This window comes from Barbus barbus (genome assembly GCF_936440315.1).
Source record: "Barbus barbus genome assembly, chromosome: 32".
NCBI classification, from domain to species: Eukaryota; Metazoa; Chordata; class Actinopteri; order Cypriniformes; family Cyprinidae; genus Barbus; species Barbus barbus.
This window is the reverse complement of record NC_136760.1, coordinates 8,174,750-8,187,081: the sequence shown is the minus strand read 5'-3', so window position 1 is coordinate 8,187,081 and position 12,332 is coordinate 8,174,750. Positions and strand designations below refer to the sequence as shown.

General features: G+C 39.4%; 1 pseudogene across 1 annotated transcript in view; it reads left to right on the top strand.

Annotated features, from left to right (window-relative positions):
• LOC306852361 (low-density lipoprotein receptor-related protein 2-like) overlaps nucleotides 1-11,596 on the top strand; it is a 52,226-nt pseudogene extending 40,630 nt beyond the window's left edge. The window contains exons 58-76 of the transcript in view: nucleotides 2,791-2,911; nucleotides 3,367-3,494; nucleotides 3,594-3,731; nucleotides 3,905-4,027; nucleotides 4,774-4,902; nucleotides 5,015-5,145; nucleotides 5,320-5,445; nucleotides 5,525-5,668; nucleotides 6,361-6,526; nucleotides 6,658-6,786; nucleotides 7,028-7,248; nucleotides 7,693-7,875; nucleotides 8,365-8,484; nucleotides 8,711-8,792; nucleotides 8,890-8,941; nucleotides 9,731-9,862; nucleotides 10,066-10,179; nucleotides 11,230-11,295; nucleotides 11,486-11,596. The product of the transcript in view is annotated as a low-density lipoprotein receptor-related protein 2-like (transcript). The remainder of the gene's footprint in view (nucleotides 1-2,790; nucleotides 2,912-3,366; nucleotides 3,495-3,593; nucleotides 3,732-3,904; nucleotides 4,028-4,773; nucleotides 4,903-5,014; nucleotides 5,146-5,319; nucleotides 5,446-5,524; nucleotides 5,669-6,360; nucleotides 6,527-6,657; nucleotides 6,787-7,027; nucleotides 7,249-7,692; nucleotides 7,876-8,364; nucleotides 8,485-8,710; nucleotides 8,793-8,889; nucleotides 8,942-9,730; nucleotides 9,863-10,065; nucleotides 10,180-11,229; nucleotides 11,296-11,485) is intronic.
• Nucleotides 11,597-12,332: the final 736 nt, after the last annotated feature.

Here is a 12,332-nt window from a genome sequence, read left to right as displayed (position 1 = left end):
TCTGCAGTGCCTTGCGGTCAGCAACTGTGCAGTTCCCATACCAGACTGTGATGCAGTTGGTCAGGATGCTTTCAATTGCACACCGGTAGAAGTTCCGCTGGATGATTGGAGACAGGTGGTTCTTCTTCAGTGTCCTAAGGAAGAAGAGGCGTTGGTGAGCCTTCTTGACTAGGCTGGATGTGTTGGTGGTCCAGGTCAGGTCCTCCGAGATGTGGGTTCCCAGGAACTTGAAGCTGGAGACACGTTCAACAACCATCCCGTTAATGTGGATGGGGTCATGCGTTCCACTTTTCTTCTTCCTGAAGTCCACAATAAGTTCCTTTTGTCTTGCTGGTGTTGAGGAGCAGGTTATTGTCAGCGCACCATGCAGCCAGGTGCTGTACCTCCTCCCTGTAGGCAGTCTCATCGTTGTCTCTGAGGCCAATCACTGTGGTGTCGTCAGCAAACTTGATGATGGAGTTGGATCCATGCACAGGCCTGCAGTCATGGGTGTAGAGGGAGTAGAGAAATGGGCTCAGCACACAGCCCTGTGGTACGCCGGTGTTGAGTGTGATGGTGGTGGAGCAGGTGTGGCCTGACCTAACATGCTGAGGTCTGTTGGTCAGAAAGTCCATAATCCAGCTACAGAGGGAGGTGTTAACACCCAAGTCTCCGAGTTTAGTGATCAGCTTGGAGGGAATGACGGTGTTGAATGCTGAACTGAAATCAACAAACAACATCCGTGCATAAGTGTTATTATCCAGGTGTGTGAGTACCGAGTGCAGTACTGTGCATACTGCATCCTCAGTGCTCCTATTGCTACGGTAGGCAAATTGGTGTGGGTCCAGTGTGGGTGGGAGGCAGTTCTTGAGGTGTGCCAGGACCAGTCGCTCAAAGCACTTCATTACAATGGGTGTGAGTGCTACGGGGCGGTAGTCATTCAGGCACGTCGGGGAGGAGTGTTTCGGCACTGGCACAATGGATGTGGCCTTAAAGCATGTTGGCACAGTTGCTTGGGTGAGGGACAGGTTGAAAATGTCTGTGAAGACCTCTGCGAGCTGCTCTGCACATATCCTGAGCACACGTCCAGGAATGCCGTCAGGGCCAGCGGCCTTGCATGCATTGATCCGGCTCAATGCTGTGCAGACATCTGTGGAGGTGAGTTTGAGGGTCTGATGGTCTTCTGAGAGTGTGATCTTGGTGGCTGTCTCCTTGTTGTTATTCTCAAAGCGAGCATAAAAGTCATTTAGCTCATCAAGGAAGGAGACGTCTGTGACCGTTGGAGTGGAGTTGCATGGCTTGTAGTCACTGACCTGGATGCCCTGCCACATGCGCCGGGGGTCAGAGTTGGAAAAATGCTCCTCTACCTTTAGCTTGTAGCAGTGCTTGGCCTTCTTGATGCCCCTCTTCAGGTTAGCCCTGGATATGCTGTAGGCCTGAGCGTCATCTGATCTGAAAGCAGTGTTGCGGGCTTTCAGCAGGAGCCGCACTTCCTTGTTCATCCATGGCTTCTGATTAGGGTACGTTGTGATCTGTTTCTCTGTAACACTGTCAATGGAGGTATTGATGTAATCCAGTACAGAGGTGGTATAGATGTCAATGTCCGTGTGAGAGCCACTGGCAGCCTGGGAAGCAAACATACTCCAGTCCGTGTGTTGAAATTTGTCCTGAAGTACAGACTCTGCTCCCATTGGCCACACTTTGATGGTCTTCACTGATGGCTTCACACGGTTGATGAGGGGTGAATACTTGGGGGTGAGAAACAAAGAAAGGTGATCAGACTGTCCCAGGTGGGGGAGGGGAGTCGCGATGTAAGCTCCTGCGATGTTTGTGTAAATATGATCCAAAGTTTTTTCTCCTCTAGTGTGGCAGGAGACATGCTGATGGAATTTGGGGAGCACTGTCTTTAAGTTGGAGTGATTAAAATCACCCGCAACAATAAATGCAGCTTCCGGGTGTGCAGTCTGTTGTTTACTAATGGCCGCATGCAGTTCGTTCATAGCAAGCTTGGCATTAGCATCCGGGGGAATATAGGCTGCAGTTATGATGGTGGAAGTGAACTCCCGCGGCAGATAGAAAGGTCTACACTTAACCATGAGAAACTCTAGGTTAGGTGAGCAGTGTTTTCCAACAATGTCAGAGTTCGTACACCAAGCTTTCACATAAATGCACAATCCTCCACCTCTGGTCTTGCCGGAGTCATCTGCCGTTCTATCTGCTCGGAGCGTGTAGCGTCCGGTTAGATCAATAGCATTATTGGGTATGTCGCTATGTAGCCATGTTTCAGTGAAAACCATGACATTGCAGTCCAAAAGTTTCTTACTATGGGTGATGCGAAGTCGTATTTCATCCATTTTGTTCACCAATGACCGCACATTAGCGAGGAAAATGCTGGGTAAAGAGAGCCGGTGCGGTGTTAGCTTTAGCTTAGCTCTTAGTCCTCCGCGCTTCCCCCGCCTTTGTTTACGATCTCGGCGCCGCCTGTGAGCACTTCCGCCCGGCCGAGCAGAGTGCGTAGCCTCGGGTGTTCTGGAGATCTCCGGGATGAGTCGATGATTGGTTATAAAACTGTTGGAAAAGTGCAGACCGATATCCAAAAGCTCCTGTCGGGTGTATGATGTTAAGGCAAAGCTGTTCAGTGAGAACAGACCCGAGATGAGCAGGAAAAATACTGCAAAATTGCAAAAACTGGAGAGACGCTGAGCCTCGCGATGTGTTCGCGCCGCCATCTTGGTCCATGGCGTTGAGCCATCCATTACCTCTTAGGCATGTACTGTATGGAGCTCAGAGTTTTCATGTATGTGCTCATAGAACCAAGACCTTGCTCTGAGAGCGAGTATCGCTGTGACAACCAGCAGTGCATTCCAGGATCTTGGGTTTGTGACCATGACAATGATTGTGGGGACAATTCTGATGAGCGAGACTGCGGTAAGTTGAAGTCAATATAAATTAAACCCATTCACTCTTTCAACTCTTTCCTTTTCAACTTCCCACAAGCACACTTAATAAGCAATGCATTTCTACTGTTCTCTTAGCTTTCTTACTAATCTAGTTGTCTAATAAACCTGACATTGTGTACTACAAATATTGTTGAATCTTTGACAACTTGCTTTCTTTCTCTTCTTTTGTAAGTCACTCTGGAATAAAGTGTCCATTAAATGCATGCACATGTAAATAGACATCAAGTCACGTCTGACATTTTTAAATTTTTATTTATTTATTAATGGGAATATACTGTTTCACTCAGAAATACATGACATTATGGCAACAAATACTGTATGCTACTGTTTACTAAATGCTACAGGTATACAGATTAAAAATGCATTAAAAATGCTAAAATACCGTACATGGATTCACCTTATTTTAGACTATTATTGGATTGACCAGTATTTTATTTTGTGTGCAGACCTGTCGTCCTGGAACATTCCAGTGTACATCTGGACACTGCATCCCAGAAGGTCTTAAATGTGACGGATTTGCTGACTGCCTGGACTACTCTGATGAGTCCACCTGCCGTGAGTGTGCTGGGCCTGAAATATATGGATGTTTAAAATCTTCTTATTGCATATACTGAAAATCTTGATATTATTCTGTACCTTTTGTTTTGCCAACAGCAACTCGTTATCCTGGAGGACGCTGGTGTCCGTCAAACCAATTCCAGTGTGACAACAAGCTGTGTGTGAACCAGCAGTGGGTATGTGATGGCTTCAACGACTGTGGAGACCGCTCAGATGAGCAACTCAGCCTCTGCTGTAAGACATTATAAGAAAATTTAATTATTATTTTTATAGATAATTTTAACCATTACAGTTATCATACATGTCACTTTAAGGTGTGTTAAGTCTAAACCTAAACCCATGTTGGCTTATATGCTGGTCGTTTTAGCAGGGAATTGTTAACCGTGTCAAAATTGTTCTGTGATCAGGGAACATTACATGTGAAATGCCAGCCAAATTCCGCTGCGACAATGGCTACTGCATTTATAGTGGTCTCATGTGCAACCAAAAAGACGACTGTGGGGATGGCAGTGACGAAAAGGAGGACAACTGTAAGAGATTCACACATGTCTTTTCACAACAACTAAAATCAAACTCTCTAAATTTACCATAATACAATACTTCAAAAGCTTAGGCTTGGTTTCTAAGTCTTTTATGCTCACCAAAGCTGCAGTTAAAAGAGTATATTATTTATTTTAGACACAATCCTTATTTTATACGTTATATAAAAACATATTAAAAAGTATCATATTTGAAGAAAATAAAAATAAATCTTATATTTTTATATAAAATGCAACCCTTTGTCTAAACACGAGTTGCATTCTGGGATGAACAGTATTAAAGGATTTCCCTTGATGCTGAATATTGTTGGCTGCTTAGGACAAAAAACAATAAAGTTAAATTTTTTAAGTGTATTATTTTTCAGAATTCTTTGGTAAAATAGAAAGTTCAAAAGAACAGAATTGATTTGAAATATATTTTTTGTAACATTATAAATGTCTTTTACTGGCACTTTTTAAAACAAATATCTTACTAACCCCAAACTTTTGAACCTCAAAGTTTGTGAAATAATAAAAGTCAATTTGGCAATAAGGTAAGTCAAAATTAAAATAAAATTTTATCATGTTGAGTAGTTTATGTTTTTATGTTAAGGAAATCTATTTTTTCTGAAAAAAAACTAAAATACTGATTAAGAAAGCAATACTGATTAATTTGCAGTGTGGTTGCATACTGTATTATGTATCTAGTGTAATATAACCTACTGTTGTTATGGTTAATGGTTGTGTTTTTAAATCAGGTCAGAAACCCACTCTCGCCCCCTGTACGCCCAATGAGTTTAAATGCACTAATGGCCACTGTGTGGCTCTGCCTTACGTGTGTGACCACAACGACAACTGTGGAGACCTTACAGATGAGCTGGGGTGCAGTAAGTCAACAAATATTACCAAATATGATCAGTATTTGTAGTAATCCTTGTACTAAGTTATAATTGAATTTTGTGAGAACTGCCTTAGTTGTTGATGAATGACTCTTTTCAGATTTTGGCCACAACCGCAACTGTGATGAGAAATTATGTAGCACGAGTGTACAAACCTGAACGGCACTGGCTTCATCTGCTCTTGTAAACCCGGCTATGCTGTGGATCCAGATAACACCTTCCGCTGCAATGGTAGACACAAGCAGACATATTAAGTACCTTTCTCTTTCTTTTCAGAGTGGAGAAAGTTTTTGCTGCTAGTCTAATTTCTTTCAAAATCACAATCTGTAATCTTTAAACAGAAAGTTTCACCTGTGTATGCCTTATCCCTCGCTGTTTTTAATGCCCGTCTCTTGCACCCCGCAGATATAGATGAGTGTTCCTTGTATGGCACGTGCCCGCAGGCTTGCAAGAACACTAAAGGAAGCTATGACTGTGATTGTGCCCTGGGCTACAGGAAAGTGGGCACAGGCAATCAGTGTGAGGCTGAAGGTAGGATAGAAATTGTAAGGAACCACAAACAAGAATTTCTGAGCAATTTCTGTAGCATCTTAAAGCTCTTCTTTCTTAGGTCCTGGACCACTGCTCCTGCTGCCAGAGGACATTCGTATCCGACGCTACAACCTCCAGTCAGAGGAGTATCATGACTTTTTGCAGGAAGAGGAGCGCATTGTGGCGCTGGACTATGACTGGGACCACAACAACACTGGACTTAGTATGTATTCTACAATTCTAGGGCCTCAGCCCCTCAAAAATGTCATTACTCCTGTACTCTGTACTATGGAAGCCCATTTCTAAATAAGAAAAAAAAAACATCCTTTGATAAATCATAATTATGAGACAAATAGTTATAATTATATAAAATGTTTGACATGTCATACGTTACATATTAAGGCCTCTAACACTAGCTTGCTCTATTCTTTTTCTATTCTATCGGTTTTCTTTTTTATTTATTATATAATAAAAAAAAAACCTTGCTACGTGTACTGCATTAAGCTAACTGAAACTTGTTATAGCACTTGCATATCATTGCTCTTTTGTAGATTTTGATTGCTTCCATTGTCCTCATTTGTAATTCGCTTTGGATAAAAGTGTCTGCTAAATGAATACATGTAAATGTAAATGTTTCATAATTTCGACTTTGTCATAATTTAAACTTTTTTTTTTTTGTCCTGAATTACCTAAACAATTTTATTTCCCCATTGTGGCAGAAATGGCCTTCCATACTCTGTAATATATGCCCAACACCTGGCTGTTCCTCCGAAGACACAAATAATAAATTATGAATTAGAAACGTATATATACTAAATAAATGCACATAACATTCAATTTGATCAAAATGAAATTTGAGTTACAGTATTGCATTAATTGAGTTTGATGTGATTTGTCACCTCTCTTGTGTTTCAGGTATGGTGTATTTTACAGTAGAAGGAAATGGAGCATTGCCTGGTGCTATTAAAAGAGCTTATCTGCCAGCTGTGGATGATCACAATAATAACATTGCTGTTGCTGTCACACTGGACATCAAGTACATCACCAAGCCTTATGGGATTGCAGTGGACTGGGTTGGCAGGTAAAAAACTAAACTAAATATTCAAACTCTGCTCTGAAGCTGAATGATTTAAAAATAATAATGATGGTTTTGGCAAAAGCAAATAATTAATCAGCCTGTAACAGCTCATGAGACTTTAATTTACTATACAGGAATTTGTACTGGGCTGATGCACAGCTCAAACGTCTGGAGGTGGCCTTGTTGGACGGACGTTACAGGAAGCATCTAATTAAGACTGACCTGCAAGAACCCAATTCTGTGGCTGTAAACCCTCGTTTGGGGTGAGACTTACATCCTATTTGGCTGTGGTGTGTTTAAAGGGATAGTTCACACCAAAATTCTGGTATCATTTCCGTGTCCTCATGTCATTCTAAATCTACATTCTGTTATTTTATTTCTGGAGCATATAAGGAAAAAGTTTACAAAAAAAAAAGAAAGAAAATGAGAAAAAAGCACCAAAAAAACTCTCGCCTACATTTAAATGCAAATGTTTGAATTTTGTTTTGTCATGTTGTGATGCAGCATGCTCTACTGGATAGACAATGGCAACACGCCACGTATCGAAGGCTCCTGGTTGGATGGTCAAGAGAGAAGGGTTCTGGTGGACAGTGCTTTGGATTGGCCTACAGGCCTGTCCATCGACTTCACAAACAACGACCGGATCTATTGGTCAGATGCAAAGGAGAGTCACATTGAGTCCATACTACCAGATGGACAGAGCAGACAAATATCAGTTTTCATAGGTAAGAGTTTGAGTTGACTCAATTTAAAATTTTACTTGTTTAAATTGTTTTTATAATCTTGTCACGCTTTAAAGAAAAGCACTTGATGTGTTGACTAATATACGAAAGCACATGTAAAGCGCTTGTTTATTTTAACTGTAGTGTTATTCAAAATCACATTTAAAAATAAATATATTTTAAATTCATTCAGCACTACACTTTAACCACATAATTTAATTAAAGACAATACAAGTAATTTAGAAAATGTATGTAATCATGTATTTAAGTTCCACTTGAGCAGGTGAAAAAAAAACTCAAAATTAAACTATTTGCATTTAACATCAATTTAAATAACACATTTTAATTGTAATTAACATGCAATTAGCCATCTTAAAAATAATGTTAGAATATTCTTTTAAAATAAAAGGGACATTGATATCTTCTACCACATTTCTTCCCTGTCAGATGTAAGAAACCCTTTCAGTGTGAATGTGTTTGAGGACCATGTGTACTGGAGCACGCAGGAGAAGGGGGAAGTGTTCAGACAGGACAAGTTTGGCAAAGGCACCAAAACCAAACTCCTAATAGCAGAACCTTGGCTTACCCAGATTAATGTCTACCAGCAGCAGAAATACAACTCTATAGCCTGTGAGTAACCACAATAAAAGCGAGATTAGCAGGATGACCTATAACTGTCAGTTTGGTTTCTGCCTAGTTTCCTGTTTTGCCCTTTTTTGGTATTTCCTGTTGTTTCCAGTCATTAGTTAATCATCGTTTAGTCCCTTCACCTGTTTTGTGTTAATTATCTCGTTTGCTCATTTGTCCCTGGTTCCTTTATAAGCCTTGAGTTCCTTAGTTTGTTTGTCGAGTCTTAAAGTTAGGTTACTGTGTAATGGAATGATCTCATGTAGCTTGAAACCTTTATGTGATTATAGATTCAGTTTTTTCTACTTACCCGTTGGTTCCCGCATTCCTCCTTGGAGCGACCATAATAAATTCAGTCTGTGTTAAAAACGTGAGCTAAATTTTATTATTGTGCTGATATAAAAATGTCATGATGGTGGTTAGGATTTTGTTGGTAGCCACTTAAAGTGATTTTATAGATATATAGTGGGTTAAACTGTCTCTGCCCCACAGTGAAGAACCCTTGTAAGGGCACATGCAGTCACCTGTGTCTGCTGAGGCCAGGAGGCTACACCTGCGCCTGCCCAGAGGGCACCAGCTTCTTCCCTGGTAGCAGTACTGAATGTGACACAGGTGCCATTTTATACTCCTTATCTGTCTTTATAGTCATCTTAACGATATGACCATAAACCAATTAATTTTAGCTATTGCAACCAACACTGTTGACGTCAATCGCCGGGTTCCAGTAATAATAAAAGATATAAGTACTTACACTAAGACTGTTGGCACATTTTACCGTTCAGCTCTAAATATAGCAGCCGCTCCCATCCAATTGTTTTTGTGATGTTTGATTTTATAGGGTTTGAGCCTGAACCCACCATGCCCCCTCCATGCCAGTGCAGGAACGGTGGAACCTGTTATTTTGATGACAATAAGGCAATGTAAGCTTGTGTTCTGATATTGACATGCATGTTTCATAAGTAGGGATGGATAAACTTGTGGATGTGGTAATGCTAACTGTCCATTCCCTGCTTATAGTTGCCCCCCTGAATGGAAAGGAGATTTCTGCGAGACCAGTGTTTATGGTGTAGTCACAACCTCAGGTAAAATTTATAGCAGTACATGATATCAGCAAATCTTGCAGCAACATTTCAACCGGTTGTCTTAGGCAAACACACAAGACGATATGACCCAAATCCTGTCTTAGTTAAAGCTGTTGTGGTTATTTTCCTGGTTTGCCTGATATATTCTGCAAAAAAGGAGAAAATTATGAACACTCTGCATAACATTAATCTGCCTATTAGTGTATCTAACTTCAGTAGGCCCAGCTTCTGGTGAGAATGAAAAAAGTGTATAATAAATATTAGTGAATATTAGAAAAAAAGAGAATATAATGAATGTAGATATTATGCAGATATTGTATACAGTTGTGGTATGCACCAAAATAAACCATTGCTTTTACTTCATATAATTAGGGGTGGTAACTGAACATTTTAACAATCCATCTGAATCGGAGAATGACAACAGCAACGTTCCCAAAGACATATATCCAAAATATAGCGTGTATAGTTTATTACAAATACACACTTCCTGGGTCAGTTTTTAATATAAATTGATAATTTTATTCAAGAAGGATGCATTAAATTTATCAAAAGTGACAGTAAAGACATTTATAATGTTGCAAATAAAAATCTATATCATTTTGAAATTCCTATTCATCAAAGAATACTAAAAAAGAATCAGTTTCCACAGCAATATTTAGCAGCACAACTGTCAAAACATTAATAATAAGAAAACGGGCAAAAGGACAGCAAAAGGTTCATGTCAGTTAGAGGATTGTTTGCCATGTTAACATCTTTTGTCCTTTGGTCAATATCAGGAATCCAGCACATCAGTAGAAGTGGAGGGAAAAGGAGGGAGTTTTGAGAACCCAGCATACAGTGAGGATGCACAGGGATCTCCTGCTGCGCCAACAGCTGTAGCCACTGCAGTCATGAATGGGCCTGCCAAAGTATGACCTCTACTGGCATAAAGGGTTTACTGCATGTTGTCTGTATTTTTAGTTCTAGACTGGATATTTTTGGTGAACTGTTCCTTTTTCACCCAGACTTTTTTGTGAACTGCCCCTTAAATGTTGGCTGAAATTGTGAACTGAATCATTTAAAAGCTTTTTTGGCTCATTGTTTTTTCTCTCTCTCTTACTTTCTCTTACAGGAGAATGTCGAAAACCCGATGTATGCTGCTGAGTTGAGCTTTGTGACCCAGCCAATTGATGGTGCAACCCCGGTCAAAGCAGATGCCACACCAGTCAACACTGAGCCTGACAAGGTTAGCCAAAGTGACAGGAACCACATGATGCATGCTTTATTGTCCTTGAAACGATCTTGCTATGTTTGGTTGTGTGATTTGGTTCAGACCTTTGAGAATCCAGCAACCATTCAGATAAAGAAGGATGGCAAGCAATTATGAACCATTAGCTCCTTCATTTATTTCGATTTAGTATACCCAACCAAAGCGTATATATACCAAATATATATTAGGGATGTAGCTGTGCACAAAAAATGATACTTGCCTCTGTTTGAATTAGCAGTTCATTATGTTTTCGGGTACAGCAGGGGAAAACTAAATATAAAATTGCCTTGTTTGTATTAAATGGTGGCATACTGAAAAAACTATACTATATCCACTGTAACGCACTCTTAGTAAACTGCAGTGTATGGTGCTGTTTAAATGGGGGAAGAGATTTTAAAAGCTTCCACTTTTGGATGCAATATAATATATATAGTCCAGGTAACACAACTTCGAAGATCCAACCGATTTAGGCTTTTATTTACATCTAAATAATTATCAACACACACACATAGAGCACATCACATATTGTATGGTAAACAAGGAAGCTCAAACATTGAAATGTGATGGACAAGGTTTGATCATGCCAAACCGAAAGACAAGTACCAAATATTTGTTGCTACAAGAATGTGTACAGGTACTACACCTCTAAAATAAATAGTGTTACACTTTTAGGTAAGATTTGGTTTCTGGTCTGTAAATGGGGGAAAGTCCTGGGGTTTAAAACAAATCTTAACAGAATGTTTGGACAATATCAACATAGTGCTGCCATGCAAACACTGTAGCAAAAAAAACACCCTAAACACACCCACACACAAGGAGTTATTCTGAAGATGTGACAGAAAGAAAGATATAGAGTATGTGGGAGAGGACACAGGAGTTAGAGAGACATCAATAAGAAACAGCACAAACCCACAGGTGACCTTCATACCTCACAGCATGTTATAGAGATAGATCTGTGTTATGCCAGTCAGTTCTAAGCGTGTCAGTCATTAGGTTGTCTTAATTTCTTGATCCTTTTTTACACAGGCTGATACTTCACAGCAACAGAGCGAGGTGGATATGGATGATATGTTCGACAATCCCTTATATATGGTGAGAAAAAAGCTAAAGATTGAATGCGTTCAGTGAGGGACTGTGTATGGGTTTGGGTAAATACCATGATTTAGTTTCATTTTGATGTACGAGGGAAGGATGTGTCTTAATAGTAATATAGTTCTGGCTCACCGATGTAAGCACACAGCCAGCCCTGTTGACATCCCTTCTCTCCTTATTCTGCTGAAAGCAGAAAGATGAATGCTGTAATACAATGAAAGCTATGACAGTGTGCCGTGAAGGAGGGGCTCGTGAAGGCATGTCAAGGCCTCTGGGGAAAGAGAATTTCCCTCTCTGGTGAAGAAGAAAAATAAAAGTGGAAGACCTTGAAAGTGATTGAGAGAGGAATCTATTATGAAACCGATCTTTGCTGAAAAGAGCATGATTATAGACAAAAAGGACATATCTGATAATCTGAAATTATTTAAATTTAATTTACACTAAGGGTGAATATTTGGATTTTTTTTTTTTTTTTTTTTTTTTTTTTTTTTTATTAAAGTCTCTTATGCTCACCAAGGCTGTAGTTAAAACAGATACACTATTTTTCACATTGGTAATATCAATTGGTAAAGCCAGTAATAATAATAACTGAGCACCAGATCATCATATTAATGGCATTGAAGATTGAATTAATGGCTGCTGAAAATTCAGCTTTGCCATCACAGGAATAAATTACTTTTTGTTTTAAATATATTCAAATAGAAAAGTTGTTTTACACTAATGTTATTTCACATTTTTTACAGCATTTTTGATCAAATAAATGCAGCCTTGGTGAGCATATATAAAATATGTAACTAAACATATAAAATACAACTAAATATATAAAGGTCTATTGTATTATCTGAGTATTATATTAAAATTATATGTGCATATAGAATTTGAATAAATTATAGATTCGCTATTTATACCACATACAAAATGTAGAATATTTTATGAATTTCGTAATTACTACAAACGCAAATGTTTTTATTACTGTCATTTGCTATGGTTATGTTTTATGAATATGATACTTTTGGATTCTATTTTTTAACAGCTAT